The sequence below is a fragment of the Micrasema longulum genome, unplaced genomic scaffold, assembly GCF_059751315.1.
Source record: "Micrasema longulum isolate JH-2025_06_02 unplaced genomic scaffold, ASM5975131v1 h1tg000117l, whole genome shotgun sequence".
Taxonomy (NCBI): Eukaryota; Metazoa; Arthropoda; class Insecta; order Trichoptera; family Brachycentridae; genus Micrasema; species Micrasema longulum.
Window position 1 is genome coordinate 607,139 of NW_028277323.1, and position 22,636 is coordinate 629,774.

The 22,636-nt window shown below is 31.6% G+C and overlaps 1 protein-coding gene across 2 annotated transcripts in view; it reads right to left on the reverse strand.

The window, feature by feature from the left end:
* LOC148284470 (uncharacterized) overlaps positions 1 to 22,636 on the reverse strand; it is a 341,832-nt gene that overhangs the window by 243,715 nt on the left and 75,481 nt on the right. The gene's annotated exons all lie outside the window — the stretch shown is intronic.

Genomic DNA, 22,636 nt, shown 5'->3' on the forward strand with positions numbered 1-22,636 from the left:
TTTTTAAATTGTCGAGGGCATCGCAATATTTGCTTTATATGTCGCCTATTTCAAAAACTCGCTATCTCCATATGGCCGCCATACGACTCATATCTAAGATGGATCTAGTTAAGGATTAAAGTGTGTATTACACGTCACCAATGAATCTCTTGTTCCTGTCCTCTTGACTGAGGATGGTGTCTGCACTCTATCACTCTTATAGTTTGCCTCTTGATAGAGCAAAGAGCTTCGGTCACCGAAGACCCCGGCGTAGATTTTATTAAGTCACTCCATCGGGCAGGTGAGCGACCTCTCCATCTTCCCTCCACTCCATCAATCACAACAATATATTTTTTTTAAATATGTGAGTTGCATTATTCTTTTACCTGGCTTGTAATGTACAAGGTTTATATTTACTTCAAAGCGATAGTTATTTATTTGTTTACTTCAAAAAAAATAAAATATTTTAGTAAATTTACTTCAATGAAAAACTTTGTTTTCAGGACCTCGACTCACATGTTTTATACGTGCATGATTCATATCATTAATTGTAGTGCTTTCACACTTATAGATTACGCAGACAGGGTATAGTCTAAGCTTATAACCGAGTTACACAGTTTAAACGCGCGCTGTGCCAGCGGGTACCCTGCAAGACATCGGACCTTCCCTTTCGTTATTTAGTTAGTTATTTAGTTTAGTTATTTAGTTATTTTATGTAAGGATCGGTGGATGTTTCGGCTGTGACCTGTTTCAGGAGCTTCTCCGCATTTGCTCTAGTGACGAGGAAACCACAGAAAACTCGTCAGGAGAAGGCGGACCGATGGAATTCGTCAACAGATCCTCTGATCCACTTTAAGAGTGTTCGGCATTTGGTGACCTGCTATCATTGATACATTTTATTGCTTTTACTTTATCCGTCATGTATAATGTTACCTCTCTTGACAAGTCCTTATGACTAATCACTACATGAACATCGTTTAAATCTTCATTTAGACTTCTGCATCGCGCCTCCAGTTGCATTCTCTGCAGACTAAAAATTCACAACAAGGTTATCGAGACTGCCGGGTTCTTACCTAGTGATGTGTCCAAAATATTGTAAGATTTGCCTGTAACACATCTATAGTTGATAGGCGATCCCCTGTCTTGAGCTCATTCGGACACATTAGTGCGCAACGCCGTCCATGGATTCCGGAGCATTGTCTTTCTGATTCTGATTATATTTAAAAAGATGGCGATACTACTACTAGGGTCACGATTAAACGGGAAGTCAATATTTTCAATTATCGATAAAGTAAAATCGAATTCTCTGTGCGAAAATTTAAATTATTTTAGTCGATAACCGGTAATAGGGTATTTTTAAAGTCGGGAATAACGTCAAAAACATAATATATATTTGGAGCTAATTTTTACGATTCCAATGATGTACATAAACAAGTTTTCATTTATAATTTTCAGGTTTTAAAATGAGCACATGCAAATGTCCATGTATACAGCGGAACTTTGGAACAACTATACGCAAGGAGCGCGGAATAAATTAAGGATCACGTATAACAACTCATACCGACAATTATTCGGATTGCCTAGGTACTGCAGTGCCTCTGAAATGTTTACAGCTGGGCGAATAAACACCTTCGCTGCCCTGCTTCGCCAAAGAGCCTGGAGCCTATGGGAACGCCTAAAAAAGTCTAATAACGAAATTCTCCAAGCCACTGCAGAGTGGATCCAATCACCGTTGTTCAAGCGATGGCGCGATATGTTAAGACCACCATAAGTGCTGCAATATAAAATTTAATTTTATGTTTATATTTATGTTTATTGTTATATTTATGTTTATTGTTATATTTATGTTTATTGTTATATTTTTGTTTATATTTATATTTATGTTCATGTTTATATGTTTATATGGTTGAATTGGCTCTGCACTTTATAGCCATTTTACTGGAATAAAAATTTAAATAAAATAAATAAATAAAACGCCTCGCTGTTGGCACCTCGTCATTTTGACGTCACGCGTTATGTCCGCCGACTTCGCATCTAACAAACACTGCGAAGAAATTCGGCACCAAAACGTCATTCGTGCCTTTTGTCTCTTTCTGGCAATTAAAAATATGCATATTTCAAACCACTGTAGAAAATTTATATAATGATAATAATAATAATATCCCTATTGGGATATTCGAAAACTGATAGTGAAATATTTTTTCCCTATATAATATTTTATTTTGTGGTTCACGCTTTTAGTTTTAGTGCGGTTTTAACATTCGAACAGGATAACTGTTATCAAAACTACACATAATATTGTTTAAGTTAACAGCAATATTAAAATGAGTCAGATTTTATGGTACCTGTGTAGTTTATAATCCTGATGTTCCAAGAGATAAAAGAAGTAAGATTTTAAAGCGTTATCGTTTAAATCCTGTTAGTGACTCATAAAATGGTCAGTGCAGTAGAAAAATAACCAAATTGATACAATTTACATGACATACTTGAAAAAATAATATCATTCTCGATATATCAGTTCTCGTGCTAGTGTATGTTTTGCAGCCGGATCGTCATTTTATCCCAAATTACAAAACGGCTCCGTAAAACGGCCGATCGACGATTAGCTGTTCTGCATTCCGGCTGACTGAACAATCAGCCGTTATGTTTGGCTGGATTTACATCGCGCCTGATATTTATTTTTATATCTTTTTTCTACCACTTGATGCATCGTATGTCACATGTCGTGGTCACTGAGTAAACATTGCGTCTTACAGTAAAATTATACCACAAATATTATCAAATATCGTGATAAAATGTAAAAAGCCAAAGTGACCGTGGTTTCTAGTAAAAAACGGGCATTCACTCAATACCACTGAGAATAAACACGAATTAATGAATATAATCAATTGATATTAGATTTCATTAAGAATAAATATCTAAAAATCAAACGGTGCACGTAATACTTACGGAACAATAGTTTGATGTGTTATTTATTTCATTTATTATTCTACATTTTTTTGTATTTATTTCGTTATGTGAAGTTAGGTTATATTAAGAAAGGTAAAGTGATCAGTATTACGCTTTAGGTGTCAGTCCAAGAACAATAAAATATTACAGTTCAATAAAACCTTTGAAATCAATATTAGATTAACACCCACCTTGCTAAAACATACCTCAAAAATATACCTCAAAAATGGTAGGCAAATGCGTCAACCACTACGCAAGGAAGCTGCTTTATCTCCACTCGATTTCTTTATTCAGGATTTTTACCTGAGAGTCGCCATTGCATCGAAAACTCTTATCCAAATTCTGGTTCTACTTGACGCTTTGGTACTATTTATTATTAATCTCAACTCAAAACACGCGACATTAGTGTCATGAAGTTGGGATTTGTGTTTCAATATATGTAAATAAATAAACAATTTTTGAATGTTAGTAAAATAAATATTAGATAAAATAACAAAAATTTTTAAATTACACATATTTTAATGTAACTGTTGTTAACAACTAATGCAGATAACTAAATTAATTTAAATGACCAAAATAAACAGGAATATAAAAAATATATATAACAACACCCTGATAATTTTAATGTGCGTTACCCGTTGCAAGAAAAAACGCGCAAGTTTGACAAGAAAATACTTTACGTAAATTGAAACTGTTAAATTTGTACACAAATTAGCACAGGGAAACATAAAAGACGATGTTATAACAGTAACCAAAAATGCCTCTATACAAAAATACAATACCAGACAAGAAAACTCACAAGCAAGCAATAAAGCAAAGACAAATGCAGGACAGTAAAAAATACTAGACTTAAATACTACAATGACTTATCTAACTACTTGAAAAATTATTTTGAGAACACATTTAAATCAACATTGAACAAACCAGATGAGACATAACATGACTTGACCCTATAATAATGTTTATTCTTGCGGTGCCTTGTCAGGCTCTCCTAATGTTGGCGATCACTACAGCGAAAGCATCGCGGTCCTACGCTACTCCGCAGCCAGGAAAACTGCGAATTGAATGTACTCGCCATAGTGATTCCTGGGATTCCTGGTTTCCCGTTGCCTTCTCTAGTGGATTTTTCTGTCTGGGTTACCTTCCCTTAGCTGGTTATTTCTGGTTTGGAGGTGCGAGAAACTCGCCTTTCATCCTCTCGTTATCTGCTGTGATCACACCGTTATGAGTGTGATCCCATTATCGATATCGACAAATATCGTATTAGCCTGAATATAAAGTGATGTTTTTTACTGAAAATATTTTTGTAAAAACATTAGCGTTATATTCGGGGTTAAAGATAAGTGAAATTTTCCTTTTATTCCTGTTCAAAATAAATCGCGTTCAACGGTACATAAAAAAAAACAGAATTTAAATTTTAGGCAACCAAATAAAATTATACTTTACGCGCCGCCACCTCTGCATTTTTATGATAAGAGATTCATAAATCAAATATTTATACGCATACGACTGCCATCTCGGATTACAGAATGACCTTCCGAACACTTTCTTTCAGCTGAGTAAAATTGTAATTTAAATACCTGAATCGGTCTTGTCCCGGCGCCACTGTCAACGCCATCTTGATTTTAATCATTATTTCAAAAATAATCTGTCAATCAAAACGCAGAACTCACTCTTTGTATATTTATCGATGATATTTAAAAATACAGGAACAAGATGTTAATGCGTTTTGCCTATAAAAGTAATAGTGTCAAAACAGGCGATGTCATCCAGACCGCAAATTATTACTAAAGGTTGTGAAATGCGTTAAATGTACCTAAGCCCTGATAACAATGGGAAGTTAACAGAGTTATCTTCGACCGTCTTTAAAGAAAACCCGATATTAGTGTACGAAAATGAGTATATTTGCATGCACATTTAAAGTATCTTCGTCGGTAAGCTATAATTGAATGTACCCGGAAAATTATAGGGCCGGGTGGATTGGCGTGGCATGTGTGAAAAAAGCCAATAGATATAATAGTATGTAATATCTTCATAAAACCAATTTATTATGGGAGGGGTAAACTATGGTATCTCCAAACATGATGAAATTGAGGCATTGTATAACTATGACAAAATCAAATTTTTCGTCTTATTTGCGAGGTAAATAGCGGTAACTCCTAATTTCTTTTAAACGAAGATATTTTTTTGTATTATTTGTATTTTTATCTATTATAAAACTGTTTTACATTATCATTCCCTTTCTCCACCTAATGGTGCATAGGGCACTGCATTAGTACATCGATCGCAGCTTATCTCGATCATTTTTTAAATTTATTTATTTGAAACTTTAAGTACAAAGAAAAGTACATTGGCGGCCTTATTGCCAAAAGCAATATCTTTCAGCCAACCAAAAAACAGACTGGTCAAAATAAGAGATAAGTAAACATTTTGTACTTAAAAAACTATAAATATATTTCAAAAGATCCATACATATGTCAAAATTAAATTTAAAAAAACCTTAACAATTGAAAAAAGTTTTTTTTAAAGTACATTTTGTTGTACATATTAAATGATGAGGAATTTGGGATCAGATAATAAGTTTGGAAGAAGAGAGAAAGAAGAACCAAGGAAAGGAAAATATAAAGAAAAAAAGAGGAAGAGAAAAAAAAAAGAAGTTACATAAGGATAAGATGACAAGTCTTACGCTTCAGGTACCAGTCCAGGGACTATGAAATATTCTGGTGTGAAAATACCCTTTTAAATAAATATTTATTATCAACCATGTCGAATCGAACCCGAGACCCCTTGCCTGGTAGGCAAACGCGCTGACTATTTTACTCCCACTATATTAAATAAAAATAATTTGCTCAACACAAAAAACTACACTAGTAATTGAAAGTAACAACGTATTTTTTACTTAACGTCATAAAATAAAGATTTTAATTTCCCGGAAAAAAAAGTTTACTTACGCATAAATACTAAAAATGTATTAAATTACAATTTATGCGTGTTTGGCAATTTTACACTGTCTGATAGCTTTTTAAAAAAATATTAAGCTTTGTTTTTGCTCTCCTGTAAATCTTGCAAAATGCAGTTTCGATAGTATACGTAGGGATCCTCGATATACGAGTATATATACACATATGACGTCGCCAAATCGTTAAATCAGCCAATAACTGACTGTGTAGGATGTTGCTGGCATTCAATTGAATGGCTATATTAAAATATCTCAACATTAAATGGTTAAAAGCTAGCCCTTTGGAAACGGCTAAACGTCGCTGGGTTAGATGATATAGGTTGGGTTAAGTTTAATAATAAAGAAATATGTTTTTTTTTACTTGACTTGTAAGTTAAATTAAGAATTAAGTAAAGAAAAAAAAGTTTTTTTTTTATTATTGAACTTAATCCGACCTATCCAAACCTAACCTAACCTCACGTAACAAAATAAATTAATAAATTAGTATTGTTGTTTCAAGATTAAAGAGGCAAAGCGACGTTCAACCGATTCGTTAAACGTTTATTAAACGAAAGGCCTAGCCATTCAGTTGAATGCCGGCATTTAATGAACAGCCTAGCCGCTTAGTTGAAAAGGCTAATATAACTATTTGGCGGCGAAATATATTAATATTAAAGGATCACAATTTAGTTTCAACGAAATATACATTTTTCTAAATAAAATTACGTATTTTTCCTTTTTTTTAATTGTATTTATTTAGATTTTTATTTCCTCAAAAAAATAATACGCATATTTATCAACATTTGTCTTGATCTTGTCTCGATGTCCCTTATGTTTGTCAATGCTTCTTTCTTTTTTTTAAAAATGTTTTAAACTATTCTTTTATTGTAATATTTAAACCTTATAAATTGTATACATGGACATTGTCCGTTAATAAATAAATAAATAGATAAATAAATAAATAAATAAATATACCAGCAATATGTTCATGATTTTCTCAAATGGAACGGTTTGGGTAGATGGGAAGAAATTGTCTTAAGGCAATGGCCCGCCCATATGTAAATGTCTGTAAACTGTATTTTATTATTTTATTTTATTTAAATTGGGAAACCACCAGTTTAACGTTCATAGAAACAAATACTCGTGTATTGTAAAAACTCAGAACCAATAACAGATTTCCACAAAGTGTACAAAATTAGTAAAGCAAATATACATTGTTTATACACATAAAAATGTTTTTTTCAAATATTTTTTGAAAGAAGGTATATTTTTTTAAAAATGAACTGCAATTAATTAGGATAGGGATGCATGAAGAGAGGAAAAGAAGGGAAAGGGAGATGTACATATTTATTATTGCAGTGTCTATCAAGTTACATAATGCATTTTAAGTGATATTTGTATACAAAGTTCATTAGTATATGTATATAAAGTGTTCAAATAAATACATCAAATAAATACAGTGGCAAATACGCTATGATTGAAGAAACGACGGAAAGTTTTCATCTAATTACACAAATTAAATGTCGCGTATGAATCACTCGCTCAATATGACATAAGCGTAGCAATTAAATCTAATGATTTGCCTACAGCTACAGCAGACGGTGTCTAGCGGTAGAGTTTAATGTAAACACGAAGACTTAAGATCTGGCACCGACGTAAGGATATCTTGCCAACGCACCATCCCACATCCGCCATAATAAGCTGGTGAGGATGTGCGAATTGGAGAAAGTTGCCATATCGTGGTCTTGAATAACAAATAATGATGTACGTGCTAGGCAATAGGCAGTTGGAAAAAACGATACAATAACAAAACGAACTAAATTTTTATTTATTTAACTGTTTGTACATGATGTTAATTGTACATTGAAGGGCTCATTGCCAAATGACTATTTCTTCCAAACAACCAATAATTATTTTTTTATTATATTATTTAAGTTGCAAAACATATTCAATAGAAAATAACAATAAAAAAGCTAAAGGTACGTATATAAAAATATAAATAACGTGTATAAATGATCTTTAATCAATGCCATTACTCAATGGGAAAAAGGAAAAAAGAGGAAACAGGAAAAGAAGAGAGATTAAGGAAGAGAAAGGAAATGTTTCTTAAGACGTGATTTAAACAGAGATACTGTAGTAACATCTTTGATGGTGGATGGGAGGTGATTTCGCAGTCCAGCCACATGGACACTATGAGTTAGAGAAGAAAGAGGAATTGTGGATGGGGTGGGGTATTAAGAGAGTGCTTTGATAATTAGAACGAATAGGTAAACCAAAAACTGATATACGTAAGCGTTGTAATTTTTCGCGGATGTAGTCTCTCCGCTGTCTCATTGATAATCAATGTGGTGATATTTCCAAAGACCAAAAATATACCTTATGCGTGTATTCTGAAGTCGTTCAAGTTTATCGAGTTGCTCACAGCTTAAATCAGTCATGGAAACATGACAGACATGAAGACATATCATGTTTAAATTTATTTCAACAGAGAGGGAAAGAGTTTTCGTGAAGAACATTTCGTTGTTGACATATCATGTTCTTCAGAACAGAGCTCTGAGAAACATTATTGGACGGAAATGGGATTCCCATGTCAAGGATATCTACTAACAGACAAAAATACTTCCTATCAAGGTGATGCGACTGCATGACACCAATACTATTTTGAATATCATAAACTTTTCTGCTCACACAAATATAAAATACACATTTGGTCATGATATTCACAACTACAATACGCGTAACTAAGGGAATCTTCATGTATCTAAGTTTCTCCCAATGAAGTTTAGCAAAAGGTCTCTGGAAAATATTGGCTATTCCGAATTTAATAAACCGCCCGAAGAGCTAAAACACGAAAACTCGAATAGCAAATCCAAAAGTGTCGCAATCAAATTTTTTTACCTAAATCTTTTTGATAGTTATAGTTTAATTAATGTAATTTATATAGATGGCGTAAAGTACTATATTTTTTGTTTCTTATATTATGTTTTCTTACTATTTCGGATGTATTTACTATGTATGATATTATGTATTGTCACAGAAAATATTTTCCTTTTATGTACGGTGTCAAATTAATTTTTATTTAATACCTATTGATAGTATAATATCTACTATTTGAGTATAATATCTACAAATGATTCACTGATCAAGCAAATAATAATTGCACAAAAAGCTTTAATAAAAATTTTCTTAAGAGTCCCAATCAGAACTAGCTCCCTCGGTATATTTGAAAATCTTGATGTCAAATCTATAAAACAACTTTATGTAAAACCTTTGTTATACGCACGTAAACATTATTCTCTACCTTCCGTTACAAATACCAGAGTTACTAGATATTCCACCCTGATGCTGCAAAAAAATAAATACAACTTTCGGTCAAAGAGGATTGACCTACTACTCGGTTAAAGTGTACAATCTACTTCCATCATCCATAAGGACAATTAGTAAGTTCTCACAATATAAAATTGCTATTAAGAAATAGATAGTGGAGGTGGGTTGCGCACGGATCGACGAGTGGATCAAGCCAAATAGGTAAAATGTATGCACTGTTTATGAATTTTTTTTAATTAGTCTGTATAAATTGGTTATGTATTTTATAAATATTTTTTTGTTTTTTATTGTTTATTATGATAATTATAATTAGGTTAATTTGATTAATTAAGTTTTTTTATTGTTATTATTATGTTAACTTTGTTAAATGGCTAATCTTAGGCATGTTTCACATTTTGTAAAATGTTTCCCTCGGCACGGGACACCCCAGAGAAGGAACATTATTCCGTATAAAAAAAGAATACAAACAATGTAAAAGTATAAATAAATAAACAAAAACAAAAAATATTCAAACTTTTTTAATTTAATAAGGACCGGTTTAATAAACATCCGTTTGTAACTTAACTAATATTTAGTATACCGGCCGAATGTTGCATTTCGTAGCGTTATGAGTTGTTAAATGTATGGTTAAATGGTTAATAGCTGATTTTGGCCGGTTAAATGCATTAATTACAACCCGTTAACTTCGGCGCCGCCGCCGTATTTGACACGACAGTTGTTTTATATATCCCCTTCCATAAAATGGTCTTCATTTCTATTGTATTCTATCAAACCTTTTGTTGTTCAGTTCATTCAAATAGACGAGTTTAAATTATTAAAATAAATGTTCTGTTTCATCTAATGGATAAATATATTAAGCAATTAAAAAATATTTTTTTAAAACATGGTTTATTGATAAAAATTGCTGCTTTTTGCTCTCATTTCATAATTTTAATTCATAGTACTTTTTTGTGTAAAAACTTCGTTCGAAATCTTCAAGTATTTGTATTTGATGTATTTTTTAATCCAGTGAATAGCAATGCCCACCGTCCGCGTTTGACAGAAAGAGCTTAGATAAAAAGTTTTTTCATAGACAACTGGCAAAAAAATATAGAATCTGGGACTAAAATTTGAATTTTTATGAAAATACTTACCGGCGACCGGCAACCGTCCGTTAACAAAAATTGTTTATAGAACACAAAACCGTCGCCTATCGTAACAAACGGTCAACGGTTCGTAACACTTACGGAAGTATGATAGATGTTTATAAAATCGTTTCTAAGAAGGAGATTAGTGGAAAGAACCAGGCTGAGATGGGGGGATGAAGTGAGAAAGGATGCAGGGCAGCTTCTCCGGGTGGCGAATAAGAAGCGGGCGGAGTACAGACTTAGATGCGGCGAAATTTGCAGGAGGCTAAGCTCGATAAGGGTTGTAGCGACATCGCAGAGAGAGTGAGAGTAATAATAATATTAATTAATTGTTTTTAGGAATATTAATAAAAAACAAAAAAACAAGAGACGAAAAACAAAATCTTCTTGTTGAAGTTGGCATTACACATCGTAGAAAAAAATCCTCATAAATAAAAATATTACAATAAAGCATTTTATCACGTAGGCTTTTGTGGCTTGATTACTTCGATATACTAACGCAAAAAAATGAGTTTGAGCATTTCAGAAGAATTTATAACATGCTTAGTACCTAAGCATTTATTGATTAAATAGTCACGGGGTTGGTTAGTACTAGTCATGACTCACTTAAGGAATGTGCTGCAAAATCTTACGTGTGAATCAGATGCCCGCATTACTCGAGATAAGCCAGGATTTTAGAGCAATGATTCACTAATGAAAAATCGTAATAAAAACAATAATTAATCATAATAGTGTTAACTTGTCGGAATAATAATATTTTACATTGAACGAAAACCGAACTTTCATATCTTTTTAATGGAGTTGTGTTTTAGTAAAAAATTACATTTTATCAACAAGTACACGATATTAAGCCGAGAAGCATGCCACGTCGGCGTCGGCGTCGCGGGCTGTTTGGCTCCTCTACACCGGCCAGCTGCCAGTCCTCCGACATCCGCACAAATACTCGTACCTACATACATATACTACAAGTCAGGGGCGAATCGCGTATAGAAGTGATTATGCGCAGCTTACCATTGTATTTGACTATTCATAATAATGTTTTACGGTAATTTTATTTGCAGAAAAACAAACAAATAATTACTATTTCTTATAAATCATTGCCACCGTTTGTATTTTTCTCCAAATATAAATAAAAATATGAAATTAATGAAACGCGCCCAACGCCAACAGTGAGCCAAGAAACTAGTCAATTATTCCAGCTTATTTCTTCTTACAAATATGTATACCATATTTTGAACATTTAAAACCCAGTGGCGGTTTTTTTCTCCAATTTAAAAATAATATAAAGATTCTCGATTTGGAAAACAGTATTTCTTATGGGCTATTTTTCTTTGAGATGATACTTTCGACATATGACCACAATTACGTTGCAGGACAACTTTTTTTTTGCATTTTACAGTTTTAAAGACATATTGATTCAAAGATCTATTAAAATTTAAAACATATCAAATCGAAGAGAAATTAGTATATTATATTGCCAGACTCACCCTATTCAAGACTACAACGCCCCTAATACGTTTTGATTGGGTTAAATTTTGAACTTTATTTGTGACCGTTTAAAATTAAATAGAACATCGTTTCGCATTTTGACGTCACAATTGCCAAGGTCAAACATGTCGCGTTTTTGTGAAAAGATTTTTTGAACAATTTAATTTTTTTAATTATGTCTGAAAACATTTCTCCATATTGATTTTGAAAATAAAATTAATTTTTCTCAATCCATTTCACATGTTTTTATCGGTATTCATAGTACGCGATATTTTCCTATTAATGACGCAATGGCGAAAACTTTCGTCACAAAAATGTCGCTTTGATCGAATATTGAAAAAGTCTCATAAGAACGAGTTGATGGCGTCCGAAAATCCGTGTTAGCAGTTGTACAACACAATAATATCTTTATCGTCAGGTGAAAGTAGAATCAAGGACGGAAAGTGTATTATCCAATATGTTATTTGCTCGTTACGTCATCAAGATAATCAATGCCAACAGTGGTGAAATGGCACAGCCGAGGAAAGTATGCCGCGATGGTCAACATTTGTACGAGTAGTTTCGGACGTGAAATAAGGACATTGCAAAAAAAGGAGTGTCGGATTCAATCTTGATTCATTACATAAAAGTTACGGGACTCATCGTCTGAATTAAGTAATTATAATCATCATCGTTTTTTGTAAAAGAGGCACTTGTAAACTTCTGGAAATCTGTAGATTAAGTCAGGACACAGCAAAATATACAGACGCGATCAGCGGGGAGGAACAATTACCTTGGCCCTACCACTGACTCAAAGCTGGCTTAAAGCAACCTTCCTGGCTCCAAAATGTTTTTATAAACTTTCGGCAGCTAAAAAAAACTCCAGAAGTGCCAATGTATTTTTAAAAAATGTTTGCAATTGGTTGCTGCGCATCGATAGGGACGAGGTTGTCAATCTTTTAAAAGTTCGAGATTAGCAAAAATTTACTAATCTGCTTCCTTCCATACCTTTATTTCCTTTTTATATATCTTGATATTTGTATGATTTTTCATCGGGTATTTTTGCATTATTTAATATAGTACTCACTTTTATTTAGAATATTATTTATTACTCTCATTTCTTACTATGGTAGAGTGAGTTTCTAGAAACCATATCTCATTTATCATTTCAATTATGTTTTAATATTTTTTTTTTTTATTGATTTTAATGATACTATTATTTTGTACATTTGTATATATATGAATCTAAATTCGTATAATTTATATTTTAATATTTATATCTGATTATTTTTTTTACATTGTCTTCTTTGAAATTTTATTATTTATTATTTTTACATTGTTTTCCTGGGTTGTTATTCTATTGCATTACATGTCATTATGATTGAATTGAATTAATTTTACCATGTATTTTTTATCGTTAATTATTATTGCTTGACACGGGCACAGCCTGAAAAGCCCGAATAAGTTCATTAATATTTAATCGAGTGTAATTTTGAATGAATAAATAAATAATATTGTATGCCTGCTTACTAGTTGGAGCATATGGAGTCCATAAACAGCTTCCAGGGCTTCGATTAGTACGGGAAGTTAACAGAGTTATCTTAAAATTGTCTTAAAATTAAAATCGTATTTTCTGTACGAAAATGTGTATATTTGGTGTACTTTAGATAAAATAAATAAATGATTAAATTAAACAACAACAAACCATCACGCCGTTTCTCCGTAGGGGTGGCAGAGAGGATAGAACGCTATATCACTCTATATTTGCATACAGACCTCGCTTCCTCTACATTCACACATCTTCTCATGCACGCACGCCGATTATTCAATAAAATCAAGAATACAAATATATGTAAATGTAAATGTAAATACTCACATAGTTATAATTGTGTTTTTTACAGTATTTTGTATGTTACATTCACTTATAAACAATACCTCATAGTTAACATTCACAATTTACGCGTTTCAGCGTATTATTAACACGTAAATGGTGTTTTTAAGTAGCACCTATCGATGTTTAATTAAGAATAATAATTACTAGTTTAACTATTTTATCACGGCATAATGAGTTAAAATTACGCTTCTTATTGTTTGTTTTGTAAAAAAGGTAAACGAACTTTAAAAAAATCAACAAAATTCCTTTAACACGTCGTTAAATAATTTTTAAAGTTATTACTACAAATTAACTTAGTGATTCTTTGCAGTTAGTAGCTAGATATAAGTCCAATTCATAATGACACAACAAACATCACAGTTTCACTTGGGCTGACTGTTGAGGGTTAAACCAGACTTAAAAACCTTTTTTGCATTGTAAAAAAAAAACAATGTTTACACTATTTATCATTTGGAAAAGTAAAAAACCTTCCTTGTGAAGATTTGATTATTCTCTCTTTTCGCAAAAGTGCTATTATCTCAGTTTCACTTTTCGATATCAATCAATTCAACATGTCAATTGAACATGTTTAGAGAAAAAAGTTTTATCCAAGTGATTTGATTGCCAAGTTCGACTTTTTGCAGATGATATCTTAATTTATGTAGCTAATAACGAATATGATTCAGCAATAAGTAAAATAAATGCAGAATTAAAAACAGTCTCCAAATTAAAGCAAATAAGCTAAAACTAAATGTAGGAAAAACAAAATGTATGATAATGGGTAAGAAACGCTATTTTAACAGTGATCACAGTGTTCAATTAGATGGAGAGGTTCTTGAGAATGTTGAAAGAATAAAATATCTAGGAGTTTGGATTGACTCTAAATTATCTTTTTCAAAAAATGCAGACTATACGAGTAAGAAAATTGCAAAGAAGGTATCCCTGTTAGGAAGGATAAGGAATAAATTAGACATTAAAACCTCTCTGCTGATATTTAAAAGTATTATCGTTCCCCACATTGATTATTGCTCCAGTATTTTATATTTAAGTAATGAAGGAGATCTTAAGAGACTCCAAATAATACAAAACAAAGCGATGAGGATAATATTAAGATGTGGGAGACGAACAAAAGTTAAGAAAATGATTCAACTTTTAGATATCATGACAATTGATCAAAGAATCAAATTCAATGTTGCTAACAAAATTACTAAAGGAATAGTTCCGAGATATTTTCAAAATAAACTAAAAAATAATAAGTTTTTTCATAACTATGCAACAAGAGGATCTTAAAATATAAGACTGGAAAAGAAATCAAAAGCAATGTCCCAGAACTGCCGCATGTACAAGGGAATACAACTATTTGAGGAAATGCCAGAAAGCATAAAAAATTAAATAAATGTAAATATATTTAAAATTAAATGTAAAAAGTATATATGTGAAAAATATTAGGCAGTATTTAGTGTAAATAGTGAATATAATTAATGAAAATGTACATATATAACAGTTAATATTATAAATTAGGATATTAAGTGTATAATAGTGATAAATAATGTTAGAATAAGTATAGATGTAAATATTGTATTGTAAATATATATTAGACTATGTTAATCATAGAAGTAAATAAAATAAATAATTTTAAAAAAAATATGTTTTTCATACGGGAAATTAAATTTTACTTTGGAGATAAAATTGATATATGTTAACTTCGACTGTCTATAAAGAAAAACCGATATTTGTGTACGAAATTGAGTATTTTTGCATGAACATTTCGTCGGTAACTGATTATTGAACATGTTTAGAAGAAAAAAGTGATACTAAGTACTTTGTAGATAAAATTGAAGATAAATGTTAACTTGCTTTTGTAATCGGGGCCCTGGTTTGCAAGTCAATGGACGGCTTGCGTGTTGTAAGTTGTAAACCATTAGCTTGTGTTTTTTATGTCCCATATCATTTAAGTAGATAAATAAAAGACACAAATAAAATTGAGTTACAAAAAAATGGCGCCAGTGTAAATTAAAATATTTTTTTACAAAATTCTAGTCAACCACGGAGACCAAATTAAAGCATTCGTATAAAACGTATACTTTTTAAAATTAAGTTTTACGCCAATAAAGCATAGACATATAAATACACATATTTATAAACAATATAGGTACGATTCAAGAAACACAGTCATGTTCTTCTTCCTAGCACTGCCCTAACTCGTTGCCTAGGTAGGCTGTTGGAAGGGCTCTTCTTATTCTCAAGCTGTACATTCAAGGAATATACATATTGTGACCAACATATTTTTATCAAAAAGAGCAAATCAACTTCAGGAGATTGAGTTAGAATAGTTATAATTTGATTGATTATTGTATTTTGTTATTGTATAATTACTTAAAAATATGTATGTATTTCAAGTAATTTATAATGTGTACAGTACGAGTATATTAATATATCATACGATATTTTCGATTTTTTTATATTTTTATTTTTAAGCACTCTTTAAACCACATTTACGTAAATGGCAGAAATGTCATATATAGATAAATAAATATTATAAAAAAATAAAAGGAAGTAGAGTTTAGAAATACACATTAAAAAGTATAAGAATATGCTATATAAAAGATATAAAAGATATAATGGAGTATATGATATTTAAAAAAAACACTACAACATATTTTTTTTACAATCCCTTTAGTTTGACAAAGATGATTTGAAAAAAAAAGAATTACAACTAATAGGAACATTGTAAAATTAAGGACTGGTAGGTACCTACATAATATTAAAATAAATACTTGCAAACTTAAAAAACATATACCAATATTCATTTAATTTCATTATTCCCTTTCCGCACCTAATGGTGCATAGGGCACTGCATTGGTACACCAATCGTAGAGTATCTTGATAATTTTTGTTACATGAAGGTAAAATGATCAGCCTTACGCTTCAGGTCCATGAACCAGACCAGTCCAGGGACAATGAAATATTTTAATGTAAAAACACATTTTTAATGAAATATTTCATGTCAACCGTGTCGGGAATCGGATCCGAGGCATCTTGCATGGTAGGCAAATGCGCTGACCGCTACACCAAGATGCCGACAATATTACAATAAATATATTTACTGTAAAATGTATAGCCCATACCAATAAGAACTGCAAAACATGTACATTTACATATTTTTTTAAATGAACATTTAAAAACATAAAAATCAGAACAATGATAGTAATTGAATAGATTAATAAAGTTTACCCTATACTTAGGCCATTCTTGAGCTTAAATTCTACATTTTTTTATGATTTTTGATTGAAATACTTCATAATTTAATTTCATAGGAAAATATTCAGGTTTTTAATTAAAACATTTCAAACGTTAATGTACAAAATCTATATTTATTATTTATTCATTTCGATCTAACTTTTTTTTTCCTTTCCACCTTTACCCCCTCCTCCCTTCGCAGTATAGTGTAGATATTTAATTTCTGTTTTATAAAAAAAAAATGTATGTTTTCTTTTATAATAAAAATATTACATTATAATATACTCGTACGTACAATATTTTTTTATTTATTTATTTAATCCAATATATAAAACAAATACATAGTTTACAAAAAAAATATATACAATAGGTACATATAATAACTTTTCCTTTTTATTTATGGATGTTGCCACTCCACTGGCCGGCCCACAGGCACGTTCCGGAGTGTCAGTGTTTTATTTAATAAATACATAATAGTGCATACTTTAACATCAGTTGTCAAGTCACATTAAAATAATATAGGTGTAAAAATTAAAAAAATATAAAAAAGATTTTAAAACATACCTACATGAATAAAATGAGAAAGGACTTTCATGAAATTAAAATTATATTCTGATATGCGAAACATATTCCTCAGCTTCCTGTCTAGTCCTTTTGGTAATCCATTTATTGAGGAGGGTTTTGAAAACATTACCTTTAATTTTGCATACCGCTATATTCATACTTAAAAAGTTGTAAAGCTAAGGGGCCAGAAAATTATAGTGTCTTTGTCCGTTATTCATTTTTTCTTTAGTAGCAGAATTATTGTTTTTTGTCTTTGCCTAGTGTAAATTTGTTCTCCGTCATTATGTCTGTCAAACTTTTGATGAAACTGTCTTTGTGAATATTTACCTAATGTCTAGTACTGGAAATTCTGTAAAAAGTCTGTCTGTAGGTATTGGTAAGGCTTTTTGTTAGCAACTCTCAGTAAGACTTTGTGCTTTTATAATGTTATGTCCATATACTACTTATTTTTTTCAAATCGAACGGTTTGAGAAGGTAGGAAGAAATTGCCTTATTGCAACAACAACAACAACAAACCATCACGCCGTTTCCCCGTAAGGGTAGGCAGAGAGGATAGAACGCCACATCACTCTATCTTTGCATACAGATCTCGCTTCCTCTACATTCATGCATCTTCTCATGCACACGCGCCGATTATTCCACCTTTTGACATGTCCATCTTTAAGTATTTGTTGGATTGTTCTATTTCTGCATCCATCAACATTCGCATTGTAAGTATTCTTAGCCGTTCTTTCGCTGTCCATTCGCTCTACACGTCCAAACCAGCGGAGAGCCCCTTTCTTGATTTTGTCGATAATGCCTGTCTCAGCCTTACATAACGTACGGATCTCAACATTTGTGCATCTATCGTACATGGTTTTACCACACATTCGCCTGAGAGATCGCATTTCGACAGCGTTCAGCCTACTTTAATCCCTGTTTTTCCAAGTCCATACTTCGCTCCCATACATCAGGGTCGGGACCAGGACTCAGTTGTGAATGGCTAATTTTGCCTCTTGCGACAAACATTTTTTTGCCAAGGTTGATTTAAGTGCACCGTTCACTCTGTTCCCGGCACTAACCCTTATTGCAATATGCCTTATATATGTAAAGTGTATATAAAGTGTTTAAATAAAAAAAATAAAGGATTCTCATGAGCTGTATATAAAGTAAATCTGGGAAGCGTTAAAATAAGTAAACATTCCAATATAAATATGTAGTTACAAGCGTAATATATTATGGTTTCTTTGGGTATAATATATACAGTCGATGTTTAATTAAATTAATAAATATATTTTACTATTTGACTCTGAAATTGTGACCAAGAGTGTGCATTTACACTATTTTTTTGTTTACCATATTGGCCTTGGCTTAGCGACAAGGTAAGTAACTATTTGATGTTATAATTAAGTAGCTTTTTACACAATGGCAATCTGCCTATTTGAAGAAAAAACAAGTTATTTGTAAATCAAATGTCAGAATTATGATAGATTAAAGTTAAAAGTAGGATATAGCTAAATACCATATTTGTAATAGGTACCGACAACACTATTTTAGAATGCCTAAATCCATGTAGACACGTTCTGAATTTAACCATCTAAAAAGTATGATATCCGAGAAACCTGGGACAAAATTTACTTTTTCATAAATCTTAAATATTAAATGTTATTTTATTTTAAGCCTTGACGAAGGAACTGTCATGTTTGGAAACCGATCGGCATTTAATTTATATTGAGTGATTTTGCACAGTGTAAATATTTGCCATATTATTTCATATGAAAAATCACCAAGTACAAATTCAAATTTTTTTTTTATCTAGGAAAAAAAAAGGTTTTTCAAAAATGAAAACGAGGAAGTTCAGTGGTTTTTTAAATATTTTTTTATTTGTTAATAGACTACAACGCTAAGCCATTTTTTATTTATTTTTATTTTTATGTGTCGTATTATCAGCGCTATGATTTTTTAAAGTTTTGTATTTCTGAAATTACTCCGCGTGTGACGTCTCAAGTTCTCTTCCGCTTCTTCTCGGTCAGTTCTGCTGGTTTTTTATTTATTTTTATTTTTTATTGTTTTTTTATGTTTTTCTACAATACACATAAGAGGTAAAACAGAGTATTAAAAAAATAAAGATAAAAATAAATTATGGTTGGTACCGTAAATGGAAAATCTTCCACAACTCTCTTATCATTGGTTGATTCGTATGAACAAGAGTGACGTCGTTCAAAGTAGTTCGTTTTTATTAAAATGTTTTTTTAACATTTTTATCATACATTTTCAAGAAACTTTGTCGTAAAATTTAACGCTTAAGTATTTACCACGCGTAAGAAAACATTTTTTGTTTTCGATTTCCCGTAGGGCTAAAGTTCCTCACTATATCAAATGTTTCAGTAACTATTATCGAGATGTATCTTTTGAGAATATGGCTAGGCATTTACATAGCGTATGATCTGTCGTCGTCTGGGTTACGTTATCACTTTACCCCTAACAGAAATCAATAGTTTTCTCCATACTTTTATTAACTGTAATGACTCGATGGTGGCCAAAGAAAGATGGTTATTGTAGACATAGAGTTTAATATAAAAAAAATTCGGTTTATAGCTAGGAAGGTCTGACTGTTGCCCTGCCGATGGCAACGTTCCACGTGGCGCCTACAATCAGACTGGCACGTCACGACTGGCACCGCAGCGACATCTCTTGAGCAGTGAGTGTCATTACTTCACTACTACTATAGTGAATCAACACGCATGGAAATATAATATTTAAATTACGCATATATAGAGAATAGAAAAATGACATACATGAATAACGAAATCGACTACCAGAATGAACAGAACAGAATAGCCGATGAGAGATTTTAAGCTTTGTAAATGCCTAGGCTTGTATATTCTTAACAGCTTCATCTCTGTAGAAAAATATCTTACATTTACATTAATTCTACCAAGGAAAAATCCAAAATTTGAAAGATTGGGACTTACTTGAAATACTATTTAATTACATTTGCTTTTCTTTTGTGTCGTATTAAAATAAATACAGAGATTATCAAAATGGCGTTTCGTTTTAACATGACATGTTTTTTGTAGTAATTTAAAAGATAAAAATTATCCAAGGTATCGTATTATACAATGATAATAACATAGTGCTAAGCTCGCATAACTTCCGATATAAAACGCTTCGAGTCATCTGAGTAAGAGGTAAAGTAAAATAACTCCAAAATGACAACTTTTTATAAAAGTTGAAAGACTAAAATTTTAGAGGTTTTGGTAGATAATATTGATGTTTTTTTGTAAATATTTCTTGATAAAACTACATAATTAATGATTTTGAAAAAAAAAATTTTTTTAAATCGTAGCTTAAATTTTCCTTTGTTTATTTTCCTTTCGCCTAAGTAGGGACCTTCTTAACCTTTTAAATAATAAATATTGCTTAATCCCAATTTCGCCCAATGTCAAACATTCCTAACAAATATTTTGTTGATCTGTTTTGGAAACTAGTTGCAATTATATTTATGTTGTTTTTTTTCCTAAATTAAGTACTAATCTGATCTTCTTATCTCGCAAAAACTTTGTAAAAAATAGTTTAAAAAAAAATTACCAGTCCTGATGACGTCTATTTAGGCAAAAGCGCTCGTTTGTCAAATCAATTCAAGTAAAACTTAACCTAGGGACTTTGCTGATATTTTTACTAAAACCGCATACGTAACTATGTATTGGGTGTTAACATAAGTTGAGCCTGTTTTTTTCGAAATTAACATAAAAATACAACAAAATGGGAAAGGTTGTACGTGATTCGTGTCCTTCAGGTCGAAATCACTATCTTTAAAACGCAAAAACTATTGACAAACTGTACTTTCATTCATAATATTTTCACTGTACACTGAAAATATCTCGAGCAGCTTTGGTGGCTTTATTCCCTCGATTGAACGCGATGTTGAAAGTGCTCACTTTCGTCTACTTTACATAAGGCTAAAAAATAATATCTGTAACTTAAAAACAAACACAATTTGCTGGAAATAATATCTGCAGGAAAAAAATGGACGAAACGTTTGTCAACACTTGATATTTTTGATCTAGGTGGACAGATCCTAAGACAGAAATAAATAAATAAATTGGAAAAGGAAAATAAAGATAAGTCTATTATTATTTTGGATATCTTATATAGCGTCGTTTTCGTAAAATAATACCTCAAGGGCGTCCTCAAGTCAAGATATTAACAAGGTTTGAACATGTCATTGAGTGGCTGCAGGCATTTTCAAGCGTTTTTTAGAAGACGAAATAATTTACAAGAATTTCACCTGCGACAATTAATGTTTCATTTCTTTTACGTTAGAAAAATCAAGTTAAACATTCGTTCCCTGTCCAGTGCCTAGGCAGATAACGAGCGCCATTGTTCTTTGACTTTGAAACAATGGTGATTGGACTCAATAAAAGTAATAAACCAAAATCAGCGATCGAACATCCCATTTCCAAGATAAACAATTACGATTTTTTCCGAGTACCTTGTATATGACACGTTAGGCTGCTACAGGGGTTCAAATTAATAAAAATATAAAAAAACACAGAATTATGTGTAAAATAGAATCAAAACGAGTGTTTTCGACTCTAAGGCTACCTCTGGTAAAAATCCTAAAAAAGCAAATAGTGTGGAAATAAGCCCATCCTCGAAGTCACAAATTGGATTCCTGGCAATATCGACGTGGAATATTTGTTTTGAAGATGATTTTTCCCTACAATATTTTACTGTCTCTGGACTGATCACCTTACCTTCATGTAACAGATGATCAAAAGACGCCGCAATTGGTGAACCAAAGCTAACCATTATGCACCACCGGGTAAAAAAGGAAAATGAAGGCAGACGTGGAGGCAGACATGGGAAAAGTGTAAATTCACCGCTTGTACAGGCAAGTGTCAAGTCACAAATCCTATAATTGCCTATTTTAAAAAAATACAATCAAAGTTTTGGTGGAGTTTGATGTATATTATTACACGCTTCAAAATTTTCTGCCGTTTACTTCAAAAACAGACCGCGTGATTTAACAAAAGTTCTGAAATTAGTATTTTAAGATTATAACCAAATTTTACCATTTTAGAGTTACAGCACTTATCATATTCAGTTCAACGTACTCTTGTATCTTAAAAGATTATTATGGGATTGTAATGGCGCCGTGGGAAAAATGGCTAATTGACAGTAATCTGT